This window comes from Jaculus jaculus, chromosome 3, assembly GCF_020740685.1.
Source record: "Jaculus jaculus isolate mJacJac1 chromosome 3, mJacJac1.mat.Y.cur, whole genome shotgun sequence".
Lineage (NCBI taxonomy): Eukaryota > Metazoa > Chordata > Mammalia > Rodentia > Dipodidae > Jaculus > Jaculus jaculus.
This window is the reverse complement of record NC_059104.1, coordinates 100335943-100355080: the sequence shown is the minus strand read 5'-3', so window position 1 is coordinate 100355080 and position 19138 is coordinate 100335943. Positions and strand designations below refer to the sequence as shown.

The 19138-nt window shown below is 40.7% G+C and overlaps 1 protein-coding gene across 7 annotated transcripts in view; it reads right to left on the bottom strand.

Moving 5' to 3' along the window:
- Cadm1 (cell adhesion molecule 1) overlaps positions 1 to 19138 on the bottom strand; it is a 371074-nt gene that overhangs the window by 316093 nt on the left and 35843 nt on the right. The window lies entirely within an intron of this gene.

Below are 19138 nucleotides of genomic sequence, written 5' to 3'. Positions count from 1 at the left end.
GCAGAGTTTCTGATTTATCTTTGCATATGATGCACTGCAAAGCTCCACAATTCAGTTAATCACTCATCATATAAACAAAGAAACCTCTTGAGAGCCAAAGAGTAACATGTGCATGGATTCATGATGCATAAGAGTTTTTTAAACAGGAACAATGCAATCTATTCAGTGGAGAAGAGTACACTGTGCCAATTAAATATGTTGGGTTCCATAATTATAACTGCGATAATGAAGGGAAAGGAGTGTGGCTGCTCCACGATGTGCTTCTGTATGCCAGCTCGTGAGTTGTCTTCGGGCTGAGTCCTTTAGATTCCTCCTCTGATTAGACAGCTGTTACAGCAGATCACTCTCTGCTATCAGTGTATTAGGCCCACGCTCCCACTCTACAACAGGCTCAAATTTCAAAATATCTTTAAATGCTAAACCAAAAAAGAAAACTATCTCCTCGATATGATTTATAATTTATTCATTCACTGATTTTCAAAGAGTCTTTCTATGTAGCCCTGATCAGCCTGGTATTCTCAATGTAGTCTTGAACAAGCCTTCCTATACTTCCAAGTGCTAAGATTACAAATGTATACCACCATACCTGGCTTAATTTTGTACTTAAAAAAAAATGTATAACCCCATTTTTCAGGAAGAAACAACATAGTGAATAAAATTTCATTGGTGCCTGACTTCCTTCCCGGGGGGAAAAAAAAAAATGCAGAGAGTTCCCTTCCCTTTCCCTTTTGTTTCAGAGAAGAGAGAATAGGATGTTCAAGAATGCTTAGGGCAGGGATGAGTAATGAGGAGGGCCCACCAGCAATGCAGCTGAGTGGTGGCACTGGATAGCACTGACAAGTCATCACTACACTACTACTGCATCTGAATGGACTAAACTGCAGACTTGCACACACAAAGTTGATTCAAAACGGCTTAGTCACTAGTTGCAAGCATCTCTGAAATCTGAAGAATTTCACTGTGGACTGAATGTGCATATGGTTTCTCTTATTCGCACACTTATGCTTCAGTGGGTTCAATAAATTTTTAAAACAAATTACCCCCTAGAACTTCACCATAGCACTCGGGACTCTCTGGTCTTTCCATATTCAGGCCACACTACACCGATGTGTTTATGTGTAATTTCTTTAACCTTCTATTAAACCCACTACTGAGTTCCCACAGACAGGCTTTAAATTTTGGAACTGTAGATATGCAGGCAAAGCAGACCTAAATGCCTGGAACCTTTTCCCTCCAACTAGAAGGTGGGCTCCCAAAGGTTTTGTTTTTGGAACTGGCCCTCCCCACACCCATGCTCAGGCTCTCTTAAGTGTCCTGGTGTTTCCCAGGCTCCACCAGGGTTAAGGAAGCCACAGGCTCCCCTCTTTAATTTAAGTCCACTCTTAAGGCAGACCTTTTTTCCCTTTGGCCATCACACTGGTTTGCCACAACTGTAAATAGCTCTTCAGATCAGTCCCAAAGGCCAGGCTTTGCAGGTGCTGCATGTATGTCACACAATACAGGATTTACAAATAGCTCAAAACAATACAGCTCAACTACACACAGCTTCAGTGGTTTGACGAGATCCTCTTCTACAAATGACTAAGTGCTACAGGCCTAGAAGCTATGTGCTAACCTTTGACTATGGGGTTTACATAATAGCCTTGGAAGATTTCTAAATACACTGTCAACACAGTTTTTTGGGGGTGAAAGTAAAAGTAGTAACAGCCACAATAATAACAAACATTGAGTAATTAATATGGACATACATCATACATCTCATGGCCTGTATTCTTCCTTGTCTCAGCCCTTTACTCACTGTTGCCAAGGTTTTGGCTTGTGTTACTAAAAGTAAAAGAAACTTTATATTGTCCAAGTGCTTGGAAAAGAAAGGGGTGCTGTTGTTTCTGAAAACAAATAGCCTTCACTTATACTGACACTGGTCACTCGCTCTATGTTTCCTAGTGATTCTATTAATAAAATCCTTATATACCCATACCGTGGTTTCTTTCAAGTGCAGACTATTTCAGATTCTGGACCTGTGAACCCGTGCTAATTTGCATGCCTAAGTAGACAGGATCCAAGCGATTAGACAAAAGATCGTTAGCAGGAAGAGATCTTTAGTTACTTCAGGTTAGCCTGCTAACCTAAGTAGAATTTGTGTGTAGGTGTTCATTAATTTATTCAATAAATATTTATTGGGCTCCTAACATTTACGTGGTACTGTGCTGCATGCAAAATGGGGATAGGAGGTGAATACAAAGCTTCTACTCTGTCAGTATTTACAATCTAGTAGAGTGATGAAATGGAGGCACTACAACAAAAAATAAATACAAATCTCATAAACAATAAGAATTGTAGGGCCTAGGGAGAATGCTCAGCTAGGATAGTGCTAGACAAACATGCACTTAGCTCTGCGTACAATATCCAGCACTACATAAACTGGGCATGGTGACACACACCTGTAATCTCATCAGTAGGGAGGTAAGGCAGGAGGATCAAATATTCAAGGTCCTCTTCTGCTATATAGGGACTCTGAGAAAAGTGTAGAATCTGTGAGCTATGAATGGACAGATGGGTGGGTGGGTGGGTGGGTGGGTGGGTGGGTGGATGGATGGATGGATGGATGGATGGATGGGAAGGAGAAGGAAGAAAAAGGGAAAGGAAGGGAGAGAAGGAAAAGAGGGAGGGAGGGAGGAAGGAAGACATAAGAGAGAAAGAAACTAGAAAGAAAGAGTAACAGTAATAGTTTCAAGGTTGGAGAGATGCCTCAGGAGTCAAAGGGGCTTGCTTGCAAAGCCTGACATCCAGGTTCAATTCTCCAGCACCCACATAAAGACAGGCACACAAAGTGGCACATGCATCTGGATTCCAGCTTACAGCAGCAGGAGACCCTGGTGCACCCATAGTCTCTCTGATTGCTTCTTTCTCTCTCTCTCTTTTTTTTTCTAAATATTTTTTGTACATTTGTATTTGAGTGTGACAGACAGAGAAAGAGGCAGAGAGACAGAGAGAGAAAGAATGGACACGCCAGGGCCTCCAGCCCCTGCAAATGAAGTCCAGACGCGTGCGCCCCCTTGTGCATCTGGCTAACGTAGGTCCTGGGGAATCGAGCCTCGAACTGGGATCCTTAGGCTTCGCAGGCAAGCGCTTAACTGCTAAGCCATCTCTCCAGCCCCTCTTTCTCTCTCTTAAATTAAAAGTTTTAAAAAAACAGAATCAAAAAAAAAAGAAAAGTTTCAATAAAACAAAGGTGGTCAAGGAATGTTTCACCCTCCTGTAACAGTACAAGGAGTGAGTAGTATAGCACAGGTATGGGAGAAGATAAATGCCTACGACAGCTTAGGAGGAGAAGTACAGAGTAGATAACGGTATGTTAAGACCACGAGGAAGACAAATTTGTGTCCGGTATAAGAATGAACAATAATAACCTAAGGGAATACAAAGTTAGCAGACCACAGCAACGGTCTGGGGAGTCTCAACGCAGGAAATATTTCATTACAAAGGTGAAGAGACCCTGAACCCACGTGCATGTGAAGCTTAGGAAGAAGAGACGTGTGTTTGCACTGACGTACTAGGAGAAGCCTGTGAGCTGAGAAAGAAAAGGAAATAATAGTATGGAGGCAATCTCATTTTTGGTTTTGTCTTTTTAGTGTATTTGTACATTTGTCTGGGAACTGATAAAGAAATTTGTGGAGCCAAATTGGGGTTGTTTGTTTTTGTACGTGTTGCAGTATGTGTACATGTCTGTGTTTTCACATACATGCAAACACACATGCACGTGTGTGCACACACAGTCAGAGGCCGAAGGACAACCTCGGTGTCATCTTCAGGAATGCTATCCACCTCTTTTTGAAACAAGGTGCAGTAGAGCAAATCTCTCTAAATTAAAATACTCTCTCCTAAAGGGAGACAAGAGGTGAACAAGTCTGGGAGAACTGAAAGTCAAAAGGTCACCTGACCATTTCCCAAATAGCAGTAAACAACTGTTGGGGGAAGATTCTGACAGAAGTTCTATAACAATTCTCTTCTGAGAGGAGGAAGAATGAAGACGAAGGTCACAGGACCAGTCCCCAAGGTTATAGGAGCAGACTCACCAATGCTGTTTCAATTCTCTCAGTTTTGAAACATCCCTTCCTGGGGAAGGTGGGAGTCAAGAGGTCAAGTAGTCTGGGAATGCTAAAACTTAAAACACCCCTTTCTAAGGCAACCAATAAAGTAAACAACTGCTTAGGGGGACTTGTACACCTGTCCTGCTAAACTGCCTGCAAATATCGCAGTGAGCTCTAGAAATAACTTCCCTGAGTCACCACTTTACAACGGGGTGCACTTTTCAGTGATGTAGCTGCCTCTGAGTCATCCACTGCTCCTATAAGCAACCCCTCACACTCCTCTGTACATAACCCCAATAAATTCATTGGTTCACCAAAATTGATTTTGATGCAATCATACTTTAGTCTGTCTCTTAAGCCTTATCTGGAATGAATGGATGTGTTTGTATCTCTTCAGGGAAAAAGTTTCATAGGACACAAGTTCTCTCATTGTCCTGGAACTATCCAATTCAGCTAGCTCGGCAGCAAGCTCCAGAAACACGTGGGTAGATTCTACCACCCTATACTCTAGGATTGCATGGCACCACGTCTGATACTTTGCATGTGTCCTGTTGGTCAAATTCAGGTCCTCCTGCTTGCAAGGCAAGCACTTTATTAACAGAACTATCCCTGCTGATCCCTAAAATGTGTTTTTAAGAAAAGAAATTTGAGGAGGTAGTGAATTCCTAAAGGCAGCATTAGAGCAAAGAGTAGTTGTCAGTATTTTGAGAATTAAAAAATAAAATAAAATTTAAAAAAGTCGGCTGAAAGCAATGCCCCTGGGGAAGCGAGATCTAAAAACAAAAGACAAAAAGCACCAAAGACAGAATGTTGGGAAATGTTTAGCTGGTAGGAGAAAAAACACAATCAGCCTAAGTGCCACCAAATAAAGCTGTCCAAAGCTTAACAGACAGTACTGTAGAACAAATGGAGGAATTTGTGAAAGGAAACAAGAGTTAATGGTGCCAGAGACTGTAGGGTGGGCAAGGAACAAATTCCTAACTGAGGGTCACTGATGCCTGACGATCTTCAAAAGCATCATTTTGTGAGATGAATTTCAGAACGGTGACTCCTTCTGTTGGGCCAATGAATGGCCAAAGAGCAGCCTAGGAGAGAGAAGGGTTAAATGTTTAAGAAAGAGCCTGGCAGATCATCTGCTTAACACCCAGCAGCTAAATATGAGCACTGGGATTATCAGTTAGTCTTCCCACTCAGCAGCCGGACACTCCCTCTGCTGAACCATCTAATTCAGGTTTGCGGGCCACCGTGACCTGTGCTCAGTAAGGTGTACTGACATGATCAGCCGCCTCTGCTGACAAGTGCGCATCTCATCTCAGACGGAATTAAAACAGATAACACCAGCGCAGAGCCCCATGAACCTATTAAATATTCCACAAGTAATTTATTTTTGATGTGGAGGAGAGGGAGAGAGGAAAGCAAGGGAAGTTAGCAAGCCATCATTATGTTGAAAAGTATCCAAGTATCAACAAGGAGGTAAGTGTTCACATGGCAACAAGACTTCCTGTTCCGCGGAGTCTGGAAGTCTGTTGCCCTGACTGGGGCATGGAAGGCTGGTTAATATGGCTAGCAATTAGACCAGATCTTCTTCCACAGGTGTCCCACCTAAGAGAGGAAGTGGGGCAGAGCATAAAATGAGGAAGGGAAGGGAGGGATACAAAGAGAGACATATGGGCAGACAGATAGGTAGAGTACAGCTACAAGGCAGAAAGGGCTACAGTTGGAAAAAGCAAGCAGAAGTAGCTTTATTTCAGAGTGGTCGCTTTAAGAACCGCTGCTAAGAAATGGAATCAGCCTAGATGTCCATCAACTGATGACTAGATAATGAAAACGTGGTACACATCCACAATGGAATTTTATTCAGCTGTAAAAAATGAAATTATGAAATCTTCAGAAATATAGATGGAGCTGGAAACAAACATACTAAGTGAGGTAGGTAACTCAGGTCCAGAAAGGCAAAAATTGTATGTTCTCTGTCATATGCAGATCCTAATTCTGAATGCCTGTGTGTATAGAAAAGGCTGAGGCTATGAAACTACATGAGAGACTAGGAGAGAGAAGAGGTGTGGAGAAAGGCTACATGTAACATAGGATGGAAAAGAGACTGTAAGGAGGAAGGTTATAAGGAGAAACAAGAGGAGAAGGGAAACAAAAAATATGAAAAATGCCATAATAAAACTTCATTGACTTTATGTATGTATGCTAAAAATGAAAGAACCAATGAAAACAAGGATCCTCCTGTAAAAATGTAAACAATACTTGTAAATTTTCAGGGACACACAAGCCCACTGCAACCCTCCCTAAACCGTGGTTGATACTGTCTGTGTTTCTTATTAAAATTATGTTTATCATCTATCTATCTCTGAGCACAACCCTTAAAGCAACTGTCCTTGCCTCAGTTTCCTAATATTTCCCCAGAAAAAAGTAACAGACTAATTCCCAATGTCAACATTTACTAAAGCACACCATTAGCCTTCTCCTGTTTAAAAAACAAAAATTCAACTCAAAGCAAAATTGATGCCAGATTCAGAATTACCTTCCACCTACAAACACCAGCCAACAAGGCAACTTCAAAAGACAGTAAGGTCTATATGTACATTCTTGTTTCAGAATTAAATTACAGGAAATTTACCACAGACTTTCCTTTTCTTTTCCTTTGGAAAGGGAGGAAAGGGAGAGAAGGAGAGAGGGAGGGAGGGGAGAAGAAAGGAAGGGAGGGAGGGAAGATTCGAGGCATCTGACATTTCACCACCATTAGGTACTCTATGAAAGGTTATGTTTTCATAGTGGGAAATTTTGCACTGACCCAGTGGGGTTTCTACTTCCTCGCTCATCAATTAAAATCATGAGCAAATTTCAGCTCACTTTAGTGAAGTACAGGTATGTGTGTTACAGCTCCCAACATGCAAAGGGCATACAATCACTGAAATATCACACCCGCCTACTCATCTCTTCACCTACTCCTGAAGACTAAAAATAAAAGATAAAATAAATAGGGGAGAGATATAGTGCAAAAATTTCTGTAGAATTAAACACTCCATTTTCTAGTTCTTGGGTTATTACCCCTCCTCATTTTGACTCAATCACTACTTGCAAGAAATGCTATACTACTCATGGGCCAAAATGTCTGAGGTGAATTTTTCCACTGTCTTTTCTGCTCAAGTCTGCAAACAGAGATTCCAGAAATCTGCATCTTTTCCCTTTTCCTTTACCTTGAATCAATTAGCAATGTTAAATATTTAACACATTAGTCTTATTTCACTGAACAAAACAATTCACAGCCTAGGTAGTGGCAGCACAAGATAGAGAATGGAAGAGACGTGGAGAAAATTGAATGAAGGGAAAAGTATGTTTTAGGTGAATGTGTATTTTTAAAAATATAAAAAACTATTCACAATTCACTGAAGATGGATTGCTTATTTCTTTCCTTCTACTGACAGGTCCTGAATCTTTATGGAGAACATTAAATTAAAGCACATAATGGGTTTATGTAGCGTAGTGCACATTGGAGACATTAGTCACGTCCCTTAAGCATTTTTCTCATTTTCTAAGCCTGACTTAAGCCCCACTTCCCCGTTGATGAGGGAAGTCCACACTCAGCCACAAACCACATCTATAGTCTGCTGTGCCACTTTCCACATTTGTCAGCAGAGGCTGTGCCCTGAACTCATTGCCACTGCAGGTTATTACAGTGCCAGCACGGTTTACAGGAAACAGGGAAAAGCTAATAGGGTCATTCAAGTGGAAAGTTTTTTGGTTTTCCCTCTTCTCCCTTCAAAACACACCACGGCATTAAAGAGAAATTTTTTAAAAATCAACTCACAGCTGTCTTGAAGAATCCCAACTGAATAAAAGAGCAGGGCAATTTCTGCTCAAGCACAACAACCAAACCCACAGGCAGCACAGCCAGAAGCTCGGAGCCAAGAACACCAGTTACTTGGGGATGTTGTCTGGGTAGTCCAGAACACTGCACATCCGTATCAGCACACTTCATCAGTCCCAATCTGGTAGCATGTGTGGAAGTGACTTCCAGGAGGTGTTCCTATCTTTTCAGCATTCAGCTAGAATGTCACTGTGTCAGGCTGACCCACACCACTACTGCTTAAAAAATACACAAACTGTACAACTGCTTATCAGGGTATCTAGGCAAGTAGGATGCTAATGAGGGGCCTGGAAAGAAAAAGCAGGTTGCTTGTCATGTGGCTAGACTTAATTAGCATTATACAAACTCTGGCATCATGGTATTTTTATTGTGAAATAACTATGAGCCTTTTAGCTCTGCCTGGGAGAACTTGTACCTCAGCTCAGCACATCCAGGCTTAAAAGGAAACAGGAAGCTGGTAGCAGTGGAAGAGAATCAGATTATTGAAGCATGCCTCACAAAACCCTACAGCAGGAATTTGGAGTAATCATCATATCCTAAGATCTAAAATGTTCCTCTCACAAAACTTTTTTTTGTTTTTGTTTTTGTGGCTTTTCAAGGTAGAACTTGCTCTAGTCCAGGCTGGCGTGGAATTCACTGTAGTCTCAGGATGACCTCCAACTCACAGTGATCCTCCTACCTCTACTGGGATTAAAGGCGTGCACCACCACACCTGGCTCTCTCAGAAAACTTTTTTTTTTTTTCTTTTTGAGGTAAGCCCAATAGACTGGCCTTTTTTTAATGAGAGAGAGAGAGAGACAGAACTGGCACATCAGGGCCTCCAGCCACTGCAATCTACCTATGTATCATCGCCTTGTGTGCATGTGCGACATTGAGCCACTGCCTCTGGCTTATGTGGGACCTGGAGAGATAAACATGTGTCATTAGGCTTTGCAGGCAAGTGCCTTAACTGCTAAGCCATCGCTCCAGCCCTCTCACATAATTTTTAATGGCTTAACTAGCTATGTTCTGAATCTGTATGAAACTTAAAAGACAGTAGAAATAAAATGTCTGCTTAATGTGTTGCAATATAAGGCATTTGCATAGGCTTCTGAAAAGAAATAAATACATGGAGGTTACAATAGCTAACACTGATGGCTCCTTTACCAAATGCCTTGTACTTGATAAATATTTTATAATATTTATATTTATAAATACTCCCACTACCTCAATGAAAAAGATTTACTCCCAATATATTTTTTAAAAAGAGTAGAGCTGGGCTGGAGAGATGGCTTAGCGGTTAAACGCTTGCCTGTGAAGCCTAAGGACCCCGGTTCGAGGCTTGGTTCCCCAGGTCCCACATTAGCCAGATGCACAAGGGGGCGCACGCGTCTGGAGTTCGTTTGCAGAGGCTAGAAGCCCTGGCGCGCCCATTCTCTCTCTCCCCCTATCTGTCTTTCTCTCTGTGTCTGTCTCTCTCAAATAAATAAATAAATATTTAAAAAATAAATAAATAAAAAGAGTAGAGCTGTATCTCTGTGGTAGAGCACTTGAATAGCATGTACATGGTCTCGGATCCAAGCCCCAGCAATGAAATTTTTAAAAAGGAAAACAAAACAGAAAAGGTCTTGAATAGGTTAAACTGTCTGTGTGTGTGTGTGTGTGTGTGTGTGTATACACACATATATACATATGTAAACTTCCTGTACTTATTACCCTAACATTAATCTCCAAGGAAGTCAATTTTGATCAAATATACTTTGTAACTTTTTAAAAGAAATTAAAAGTAGACCCAGTGTCACAAGCTTTACTCTAGGAATTCAGGATGCATTTGCTTGTATCTTACTTCATGTTTCAAGGAGTACATTAGCTTTAATTCTAGAACACACTTCTGCTGGGATAAGCACTACATAATTTATTGGCTTCTAATCTAGAGTAGGCAAAGATATGATTTCCATGTATCCAATCTATAATGGATAATGAAACTCTAGCGATGCAACTTAGTGTGATTTTCAGAAAAATGTTCATTCATCCACTCAGGTAATTAGTAATTGATGATATTTACTTACTTTCTTTAAAAAGACATGAAGAACTGAAAAGCTATGAGAAAGCCTTCACTTTTCCCCAACCCTGGGACATCCCAAAACCAACACAGCAATGACTAGCAGTGCCCAAAATTTACAACAGCTTCTGGTCCACCAGAGTGAATGAAAGCAGAACTAGTTTGACGTTTCCTGCTGACTGTGATTAGAGCATCTTTTAATGAAGCTCACTTCAAATAATTTTAAATCCATTTGCTCATGTCAACATCAATGTACTCAGCATTATCTACCAATTAGTAAACCGGAAAATATTCTTTAGATAATCTGAAATCTCAGTAAAATATTCAGCGTACCATTCACTGACTATGAACATTCCTGTAAAAACAAATTAGCCAGACCAGCTGCCACAGGACAATAAAAACAATCCACTACCACAATCCAAGTACTTCAAACTCTAGTAAGGGTTTCCAGGAAGGGGGAAATGCAGAGGAAATATAAACCTGCAAGAATTGCAAGTCTGGCCTAAGTCTTCAGAGCAACATGCTTATATGAGCATGGAGGAAAACACGTGTCCCATTGTATGAGATTAAACTTAGATGAGGAAGAAACGTATTAAGTGAGACTTTTTCAATGAGGATCTCAAATCTGGTTTGGTAAAAGTCTACAAGGCCAAAATAGTTCTAATATATGTCATGCCTCCTGAAGATCAGAAATGTCAAAGGCATGAGGGATAACCAGACAGGAACATGATACCAATGTGCAGGGGAGCAAGCAATTGGACTGCAAGACCCAGGCTTGGCAAAACTCTCATGCATGCCAGAGAGCACCACCTGAACTTACTTTTTGAAGCCTGTGAGTACACAGTTTACCAACCAACAGTGACTCTTACTTTCTACAAGTCAGCCTGACACAAGTCTACCACTTAAATATGGCAGCATTTCAACAGCAGCCTTCCACTCAGGACCCTTTCAATCATTTTAATGCATCAGTTACAAATGAAAGGAAGCAGCACCTGTTAAGAGGGATTAAAAACACTTTTATACTATGAGGCATGGATGAAAGCTTATTCTCTGATGAACACACTCATGATCTGTGTAAGACATCTATAGTGGAAGAACAGGATTCTTTAACAGTGATTTCAATTTAGGAATCTAAATAAGGCTTCAGTCACTGATAACTACTGCAGAGTGGGTACCTAACACAAAGCTGTCAATCATAGGATGGAAAATACTGGAATGCACAAACCCAACTGATTGAAGGTAGAAAGGGTTGAGGGTGCATGGTTGCTCTTTCCTTAGAAAAGCCACAATCTCCAAGCAATGAGCCAACCACAGTTTCCAAGTGTTTCTCACATGCTCCTGAGGCCACTCAACTATGAAAGCAGTGTAACATCTATGACATTTTCATTTTGAGATATGCTGGTCATAGCAAAGCATAAAGAAATATACTCATTCCAAAACAGGTGACATGCCACTAAACCTGGGCTGGGTATGGAAGAAAAAACAAACAAACAAACCAACACTTGGGCCAAGACCAGTGCAATTTGGACATTTTTTTCAGTTTTTAAAATTTTATTTATTTATTTATTTATTTATTTATTTATTTATTTATTTATTTGAGAGGAAGAGGCAGAAAGAGAGAATGGGCATACCAGGCCCTCCAGCCACTGCAAGAAACGAACTCTAGATACATGTGCCACCTTGTACATCTAGCTGTATGTGGGTACTAGGAATCAAAACAGGGCCTTTAGGCTTTGCAGGCAAGCGCACACCACTGAGTCATCTCCCCAGCCCTAAAGGATTTTGTTTGTTTTGTTTTAAAAAAAAAAATCTAAAATACTCTCATCCTTTTAAGATTGAGCTTACAGAAACACATAAGAGGTTTCTCCTTATTCTACAGCAAGCCACATATTAGCACATAACTATAAAATTAAAGTAAAATAAGAGGATCTAAAATTTTTTCAAATAGTCACAAAACTATTTACATCAAGACATCCCCTAGAAAGAAAATATAAACATATCATATAAACATTATAAACAAAAACATAAAATATTTACTATTCTCCTCTTAAAATTAATTATTAAAAGAAGCATTTAAGGGCTGGAGAAATGGCTCAGCAGTTTTGGAACTTGCTTGCAAAGCCCAAGGACAAGGGTTTGACTCCCCAGTACCCACAAAAGCTATATGCATAAGGTGGCGCATGCATCTGGAGTTCATTTGTTTGCAGTAGCTAGATGCCCTAGCATGTCCATTCTCTCTCCCTCCCTCTCTCTTTCCCTCCTTCATTCCTTCTCTCTCTCTCTCTCTCAAATAAATAAATAAAATATTTTAAAGCCTTTAATGTGCCAGGTCTATGCGTCCTAGCACTCAGGAGGAGGATCTAGGAGGACTGCCATGAGTTTGAGGCCACTCTGAGATTACAGTGAATTCCAGGTTAGCCTGCGCTAGAGTGAGACACCATATGGAAAGAAAAAGAAAGAAACATAGAAAGAAAGAAGAGAGGGAGGGAGGGAGGGAAGAGAGAGAAAGAGAGAGAGAGAGGAAGGAAGGAAGGCCTTTAATGTTTGTAAGTATTCATTGCCAAGTGTTACAATGAGCCTGTGGTTTTCATAAAGAAGAGACTTTATCACAACTCATTGCTTATATTTAAAACAGAAGAAAATGGTAGAGAAGAGAAGCAACAAGGGAAGAAAACGGGGGTAGGTAAGCATGAACAAGACACAAATCCTGTAATACATATTTCATAATTAAACACATTATTTTGTACAGTACAGTCTTAACAAGATTATTCCGTACATAAGCTCTTTAAGAAAGCTACATATAACTCGTGAGGATTCACAATTATGGGCTGGAGAGATGGCTTAGTGGTTAAGGCATTTGCTTGTAAAGCCAAAGGACTCAAGACCAATTCCCCAGGACCCACAGAAACCAGATACACAAGATGGCGCATGCATCTAGAGTTCATTTGCAGTGGCTGGAGGCCATAGCGTGCCCATTCTCTCCCACCCCCCATCACTCATAAATCAATCAATAAATAAACAAAATACAAAAAATTAAAGTAAATAATATTCACGGTTGTGCAAATTTTTTAAATATTTTATTTATTTATTAGAAGAGAAAGCTCTTTTGGTTTTACATGGGTGCTGAGGAATCAAACTTATGCCTCTCAGCTTTGTAAGTAAGTGCCTTTAAATCTCTGAGCCCAACTGCACAAATTTTAATCCCCTGCAAAGCTAAAGGACCCAGGTTCGATACCCCAGAACCCACACAAAGCCAGACGCACAAGATGGTGCATGCGCCTGGAGTCCATTTGCTGTGGCTGGAGGCCCTGGAGTGCCTCTTCTCTATCTCCGTCTCTCCCTCCCCTTCTCTCAAATATATAAATTTGAAAAAAATTACAAAGTAGAAAGGTTCTAATGTAAGCACCATATTGTCAGCACTACACTATGTGACATGAGGCAGGAACATTGGGAGGGAAAAAGCTTGAAGACAGGCAGATTCAGAGCTTTCTCTAAAGTAATGCAGCCACTCTGAGAACAAATGACTTGCCAAATCCACAAAAAATAAGAGAACAAACAAAACTTCACAAATGGGATTATTTGTTTCACTTGTGAAGATCCTAAAAGACAAACTCCAATTTCTAAAACAGGTAATTACAGCTAGTTTTCATGGAAATGGCTATTCTGTATTATATCCCAGGGGTGCATGTCTGTGTGGATGATGCTATATGGATTCCTTTCTAGGGGGTGGGACGTTACTCCAACTCTGGGTTTTGAGTTTTGATAAACAGAAATCACACAGTTTCTATAAATTTTCAGTTAGTCGGGGATCCCAAAATAACCATAAGATTACAGAAAAATCCAACTAGGGCATGATACCTAGGATGTGAAAAGTACATTGTCCCCTATCAGAAACTCCAGTAAGAATTAAACAGCTCTGTCAGAATGACTCTTATGGAAGCTCAGATTTCCACTTCTCTAATTACAATTACATCCAAGTACAATCGTGTGCCTTTCATATGAAGCACTTCAGCCACTCCTTTATGACAATAGCAGCTCAGACTTATATGGTACTTACTGTGTCTTAGGCGCAGCATTGATACATCTACGTGTATTAACTCACTGTAATTCAAAAACCTATGAAGCAAAGACTGTTATCCTCCCCATTCTGTAATGAAGAGACTGGGGCTCAGAGAGGTCAAGTGATTACCTCTATTAGGTCTATCACACAGAAATGCAGCAGCAAAGCCAAAATATGAACCCAAGTAGGTTATGTCCTGTGCCACATGAATAAATTGTGGCAATACTTCTGAATGATATAAAAACCATAAAGCTGTTGCTATGCAATGGCCCATTATTAAAAAAAAAAAAAAAAACAGAACTATTTTTTGTTTTTTGAGGCAGGGTGTCAGTGTATCCCAGGCTGGTCTCAAACTCCCTAGCCAAGAATAACCTTAATCCTGTCTGATCCTGCTGACTCCACCTCCTCAGTGTTGGGATTACAGGATTGCACCACCAAGCACAGTTTCATGCAGAGCTGGGAATGGAGCCCAAGGCTTCATACATGCTAGGTGGCACTCTACCAACTGACCAATATGCTCAGCCAACAATATCACTGTTTTATAACTACAGTACCCTCAACTTCAGGACCATTCACTTTACCTTCTGATTTGGTGAGCTGGACAGTCAATCATCTAAGCATCAATTTTCTAATCAACCAAACAATAATATGAACTATTCCACATAATACTTCCAAGACAGCATGATGCAGTTAAAGTACCAGTAAACCATGACATTCTAGACAAATGTGAGCTGCCACTCCAATACCTAAAGTTTCCATAATGCCATCTCTCCTCCATGTTAGACCACTGGACAGCTCCATTAATTGCGTATGTTAGGAAAAGAACAAAAACTAAACAAAGAACCAAATGCAAGAATAATCTGAAACTGTCTTCAAATAATAATGATTAAACCATCCATTGATGATGAAACAGCATCCTAGGTAAAGCATTGTGTCAAACAGCCCTTTAGCTAGACTAATTTATTCTACTAGGGAAAAAAAAAGGAAAAACCATTAAAAAAAAAAAAAACCTTTCAGATACTATTAGAAAGAATGCTCACATCCATTAAAACTCAAGTTGAATAGATAAATTTTAAGAAATGCATAGATTTGTCAAAAAGTCAAGTAATCTTTCTTACCATTCATTAAGCAATTATAAAGCACTAAAACTTGAAGCTCTGCACAAAATAGGGTGTGTGCATAGAACAATCCATGAAATGTCCCATCTATCCGTAAAACGTTTATAGGGAAGGGCTACTATTCTGTGAACAGTACTGCTCCTGGGGAGCATCTTTTCAAAGGCGCTGTTTTAGTGGTGTTAATGATAAAAAGGACCGTTTCTAGAACACCAAATGTAGGACAGGGATTGTACAGGGACTACCAAATATCAATCGCAGGAAACAGGCTATATGATCCTGATTCTTCAAATGAGGGCGTTAATCAATCCTTGTAAGTGGAAGACCCAGAAGTCAAAACTGGCCTGATTGTCTGCACGCTTCATATCATTAGGAGTGCCCCAGGCTTTTTAACTAGGCCACTAACATGAGAAGAGAAGAATTGAGAATACTCTATGGAGCCCAAGATATAGCCAAAATTTGCCCAAGCAAAGCTATCACTATCCTTTTATTTGATTGTTTAAATTTATTTATTTGCAAGCAGAGAGAGATAAAAAAGTGTGAGAATGGGCCTGCCAGGGCCTTCCAGCCACTGCAAATGGACTCCAGATACATGCACCACTTTGTGCATTTGACTTTATGTGTGTACTGGGGAATCAAATTCAGGTTATTAGGCTCTGCAAGTAAGTGCCTTAACCGCTGAGCCACTTCTCCAACCCAACATCTCTATTCTTGAACATCTGTGCTCACTGGTCATGCTAATCAATAATATAATATACTTAATATCTGAAAATGAATTCATTTCCCCTTCAATCTATTAGTGACCTGGCAATAACATTTGTACAAAATATTGTCTGTGCCAATTTGGTGAACACCTTACTCCACTGCCTGTTAAGAAGACAGAATATACATACAGCGCCAACAAAGCCCTTAGTATAGAATGACCAAGTAAAAATGAACATTATAAACTAGACACCTGTTACTCAGAAAGAAAATAAAGACTTCCTCAAAGAAGTGAATTTTGAGTATTAAATGGGGAATGAAAAATGGCTAAGGAAAGGAGAAGTGGGTATAGATACTTCAGGATGAACAATCTGACACAAATTTCATGCTAAAAATTAAAACGGGTCTACACATTAGAGTGGCCATCTGGGACTGAGGAGGAAAAGATGGCTCTCATGAGGTCTGGTTCTTGGACATTAGCAGCATCAGAATGACCTAAAAGGCTTGTGAAACAGATTCGGGGTCTCCACCCCCAGAGCTCCAGATTCAGCAGGTCTGGGGTGAGTGTTTCTAACAAGTTCCCAGGGGATGTTGATACTGCTGGCCTAGACCCCATGCCAGCTATTTGAGGAGATCAAAGGAGCGGGGAGCATCCTCACTGCAGTGGACCGGTGGGGTTCACAGATGGGATGGTAGTGGATGCCCTAGTTTCCAACCTGCAGATCCACTGGGGAAAAGAGGAGGATTCTGGGTAGAATAGGTAAGTAGCAAGCACAATGGCCAAAAAACAGAGAAGAGTTGACTTGGCCTGCAAGCAGCTCATGTTCGCAAGGTGACAAAGCACTGAGATGAGGGCTCCAGATGAAGGCTGCAGTAAGAAGGCAAGGGACCAAAGAAAGCACTGCACGGACAAGGAAGAGGTAGTCCAGACCAACTACAGAGAAATAATCAGACTTAGCCTTGGATTTGATCACACGTGGCCAGAAAAAGAAGCAAAAATAACTGTAAAGATCCAAGGGGGATATTAGGAATGATTGCCTATTTGTAAGGAGAAAAAGCAAGCTCAGTTTTCTGCAAAGATAGGATAGGGATGGGGATATGGCTCAGTGGATAGTCACTTGCTAGCAAAACTGCAGGCCCAGGATAGACTTATTCACCAGTACTCACGTATAGCACATGTGTCCTGGAGTTCATTTGCAGCAGCTAAATGACCTGATGGACCTGCCCCTCTCTCCCTCCCTCCCTCCCCTCTCTCTCTTTCTCTCAATATTGCTTGAAAAAAGCCACACTAGGAATTGTATACAATATACACTTAAGAGAGGCCAGAGCCCATAGAGAATTGGGTTTGAGGGACATTTTGCCTTTTGAAGAAAGGTGAGTCTACATGAGTGACTGGGTTCTTTCGATGGAAAGAATCCATTACAACAGTGTGTAAGTTAGAGGTGTAGCTCAGCAGTCCAGAGATTACCTGACATGCATAAACCCATGGATTCAATCCCTACCATCACTAAATTAATCAATTAGTTAATTGACAAACAAACCAGGCCAGGCATCACAGTACCCACCCCTCTAATCCAACTCAGGAGGTGGAAGCAAGAGGACAGCTACACAATGACACCATATCAAAAACAAACAAGGACTGGAGAGATTTCTCAGTGGTTAAGGCACTTGGCTGCAAGACATACACGAGTTCGATTCTCCAGTACCAACATAAAGCCAGATGCACCAAGTGGTGCATGCATATGGAGTTCGTTTGAAGTGCCTGGAGGCGCGCGCCCCTCCCTCCCTCCCTCCCTCCCTCCCTCTCTCTCTCTCTCTCTCTCTCTCTCTCTCTCTCTGCTTGTAAATAAATAATAATTAAAAATAGTTATAAAGGGCTGGAGAGATGGCTTAGCGGTTAAGCGCTTGCCTGTGAAGCCTAAGGACCCAGGTTCGAGGCTCGGTTCTCCAGGTCCCACATTAGCCAGATGCACAAGGGGGCGCACGCGTCTGGAGTTCGGTTGCAGAGGCTGGAAGCCCTGGCGCGCCCATTCTCTCTGTCCCTCTATCTGTCTTTCTCTCTATGTCCGTCGCTCTCAAATAAATAAATAAAAAATTTTAAAAAAAAATAGTTATCAAGAAAAAAACAACTAAGCAACCACAACAGTGCCTCAGCTAAAGTCAGTAGAGATTCGTGTTTAAGATATTGTATGTGTATGTGTTATATGTTCATGTATATAAGCATACGGGTGTGGGGATGGGTGAGTGCATGTCTCATTATGTACAGATAATCAAAAGTTAAACATGGCATTCTTCAAAATTCTCTAGTGTGCCAATATTGAGATGCTGATTTATTATTCCCTGCCACATTAGCATCACTCTCTCACCTCTCACCAAGTTTCTCGAATAAGCCATCTGGATGCAAGTCACTCTTAGCCCATCTGTGTTCTTGCGTTCACAAATCTTCAACCTCCTTTCCTTGCCATACAAGGAACATATATTTCTACTACTCTCTTTCATAAAGAGGAGAATGACATATAGCTATCCTGGATTTTGAAAAGAATATTATACCTTGTTATAGATACTGTAAAGTAATTAAGGGTCAAGCAAGCAGAAAAAAAAATCATTTCTGTTTATCAGGTAAGTCAGTAAGAACTACTCAATGTACTCTTCCAAAAACATAGCCATCAAACATTTCATTAAAGCCAAACATTTTAACAAGGGACAGCATAACTAGGATTACTTCAGGGCCAACAGGACTTCCCAGTACGGCAGAGCTGGAGAACCTGTCCTAGTGTGAGGACCTGCTCAATCATCTCTTTGCTGACACTTAGACAAGACACTCAATTTCACTAAGCCTCAGCTTCCTCATCAGCAATCTGAGGTCTAGTAAGTAAGCTACCTTGTGTGGCATAAAAGATAAACACACTAATTAAACAGAATGAGCCCAAAATTAGAACCACACAAATATTGATTCTTTTTATGTTTTGTTTTTCGAGGCAAGGTCTCACTCTAGCTCAGGCTGACCTGGAATTCACTATGTAGTCTCAGGGTGGCCTCAAACTCATGGCGATCTCCTACCTCTGTGTCCTGAGTGCTTGGATTAAAGACATGTGCCACTACACCCAGCTCAAATATTGATATTAGACAAAGATGGTAAGTCAGTTAAAAACAATAAAAGCACATTTTTTGATGCTTCCCAAACAAATGACCAGATGTAAAAAGAAAAATCCTCACACTTACAGAAAAGTTAATTCAAGTGACTAGCAG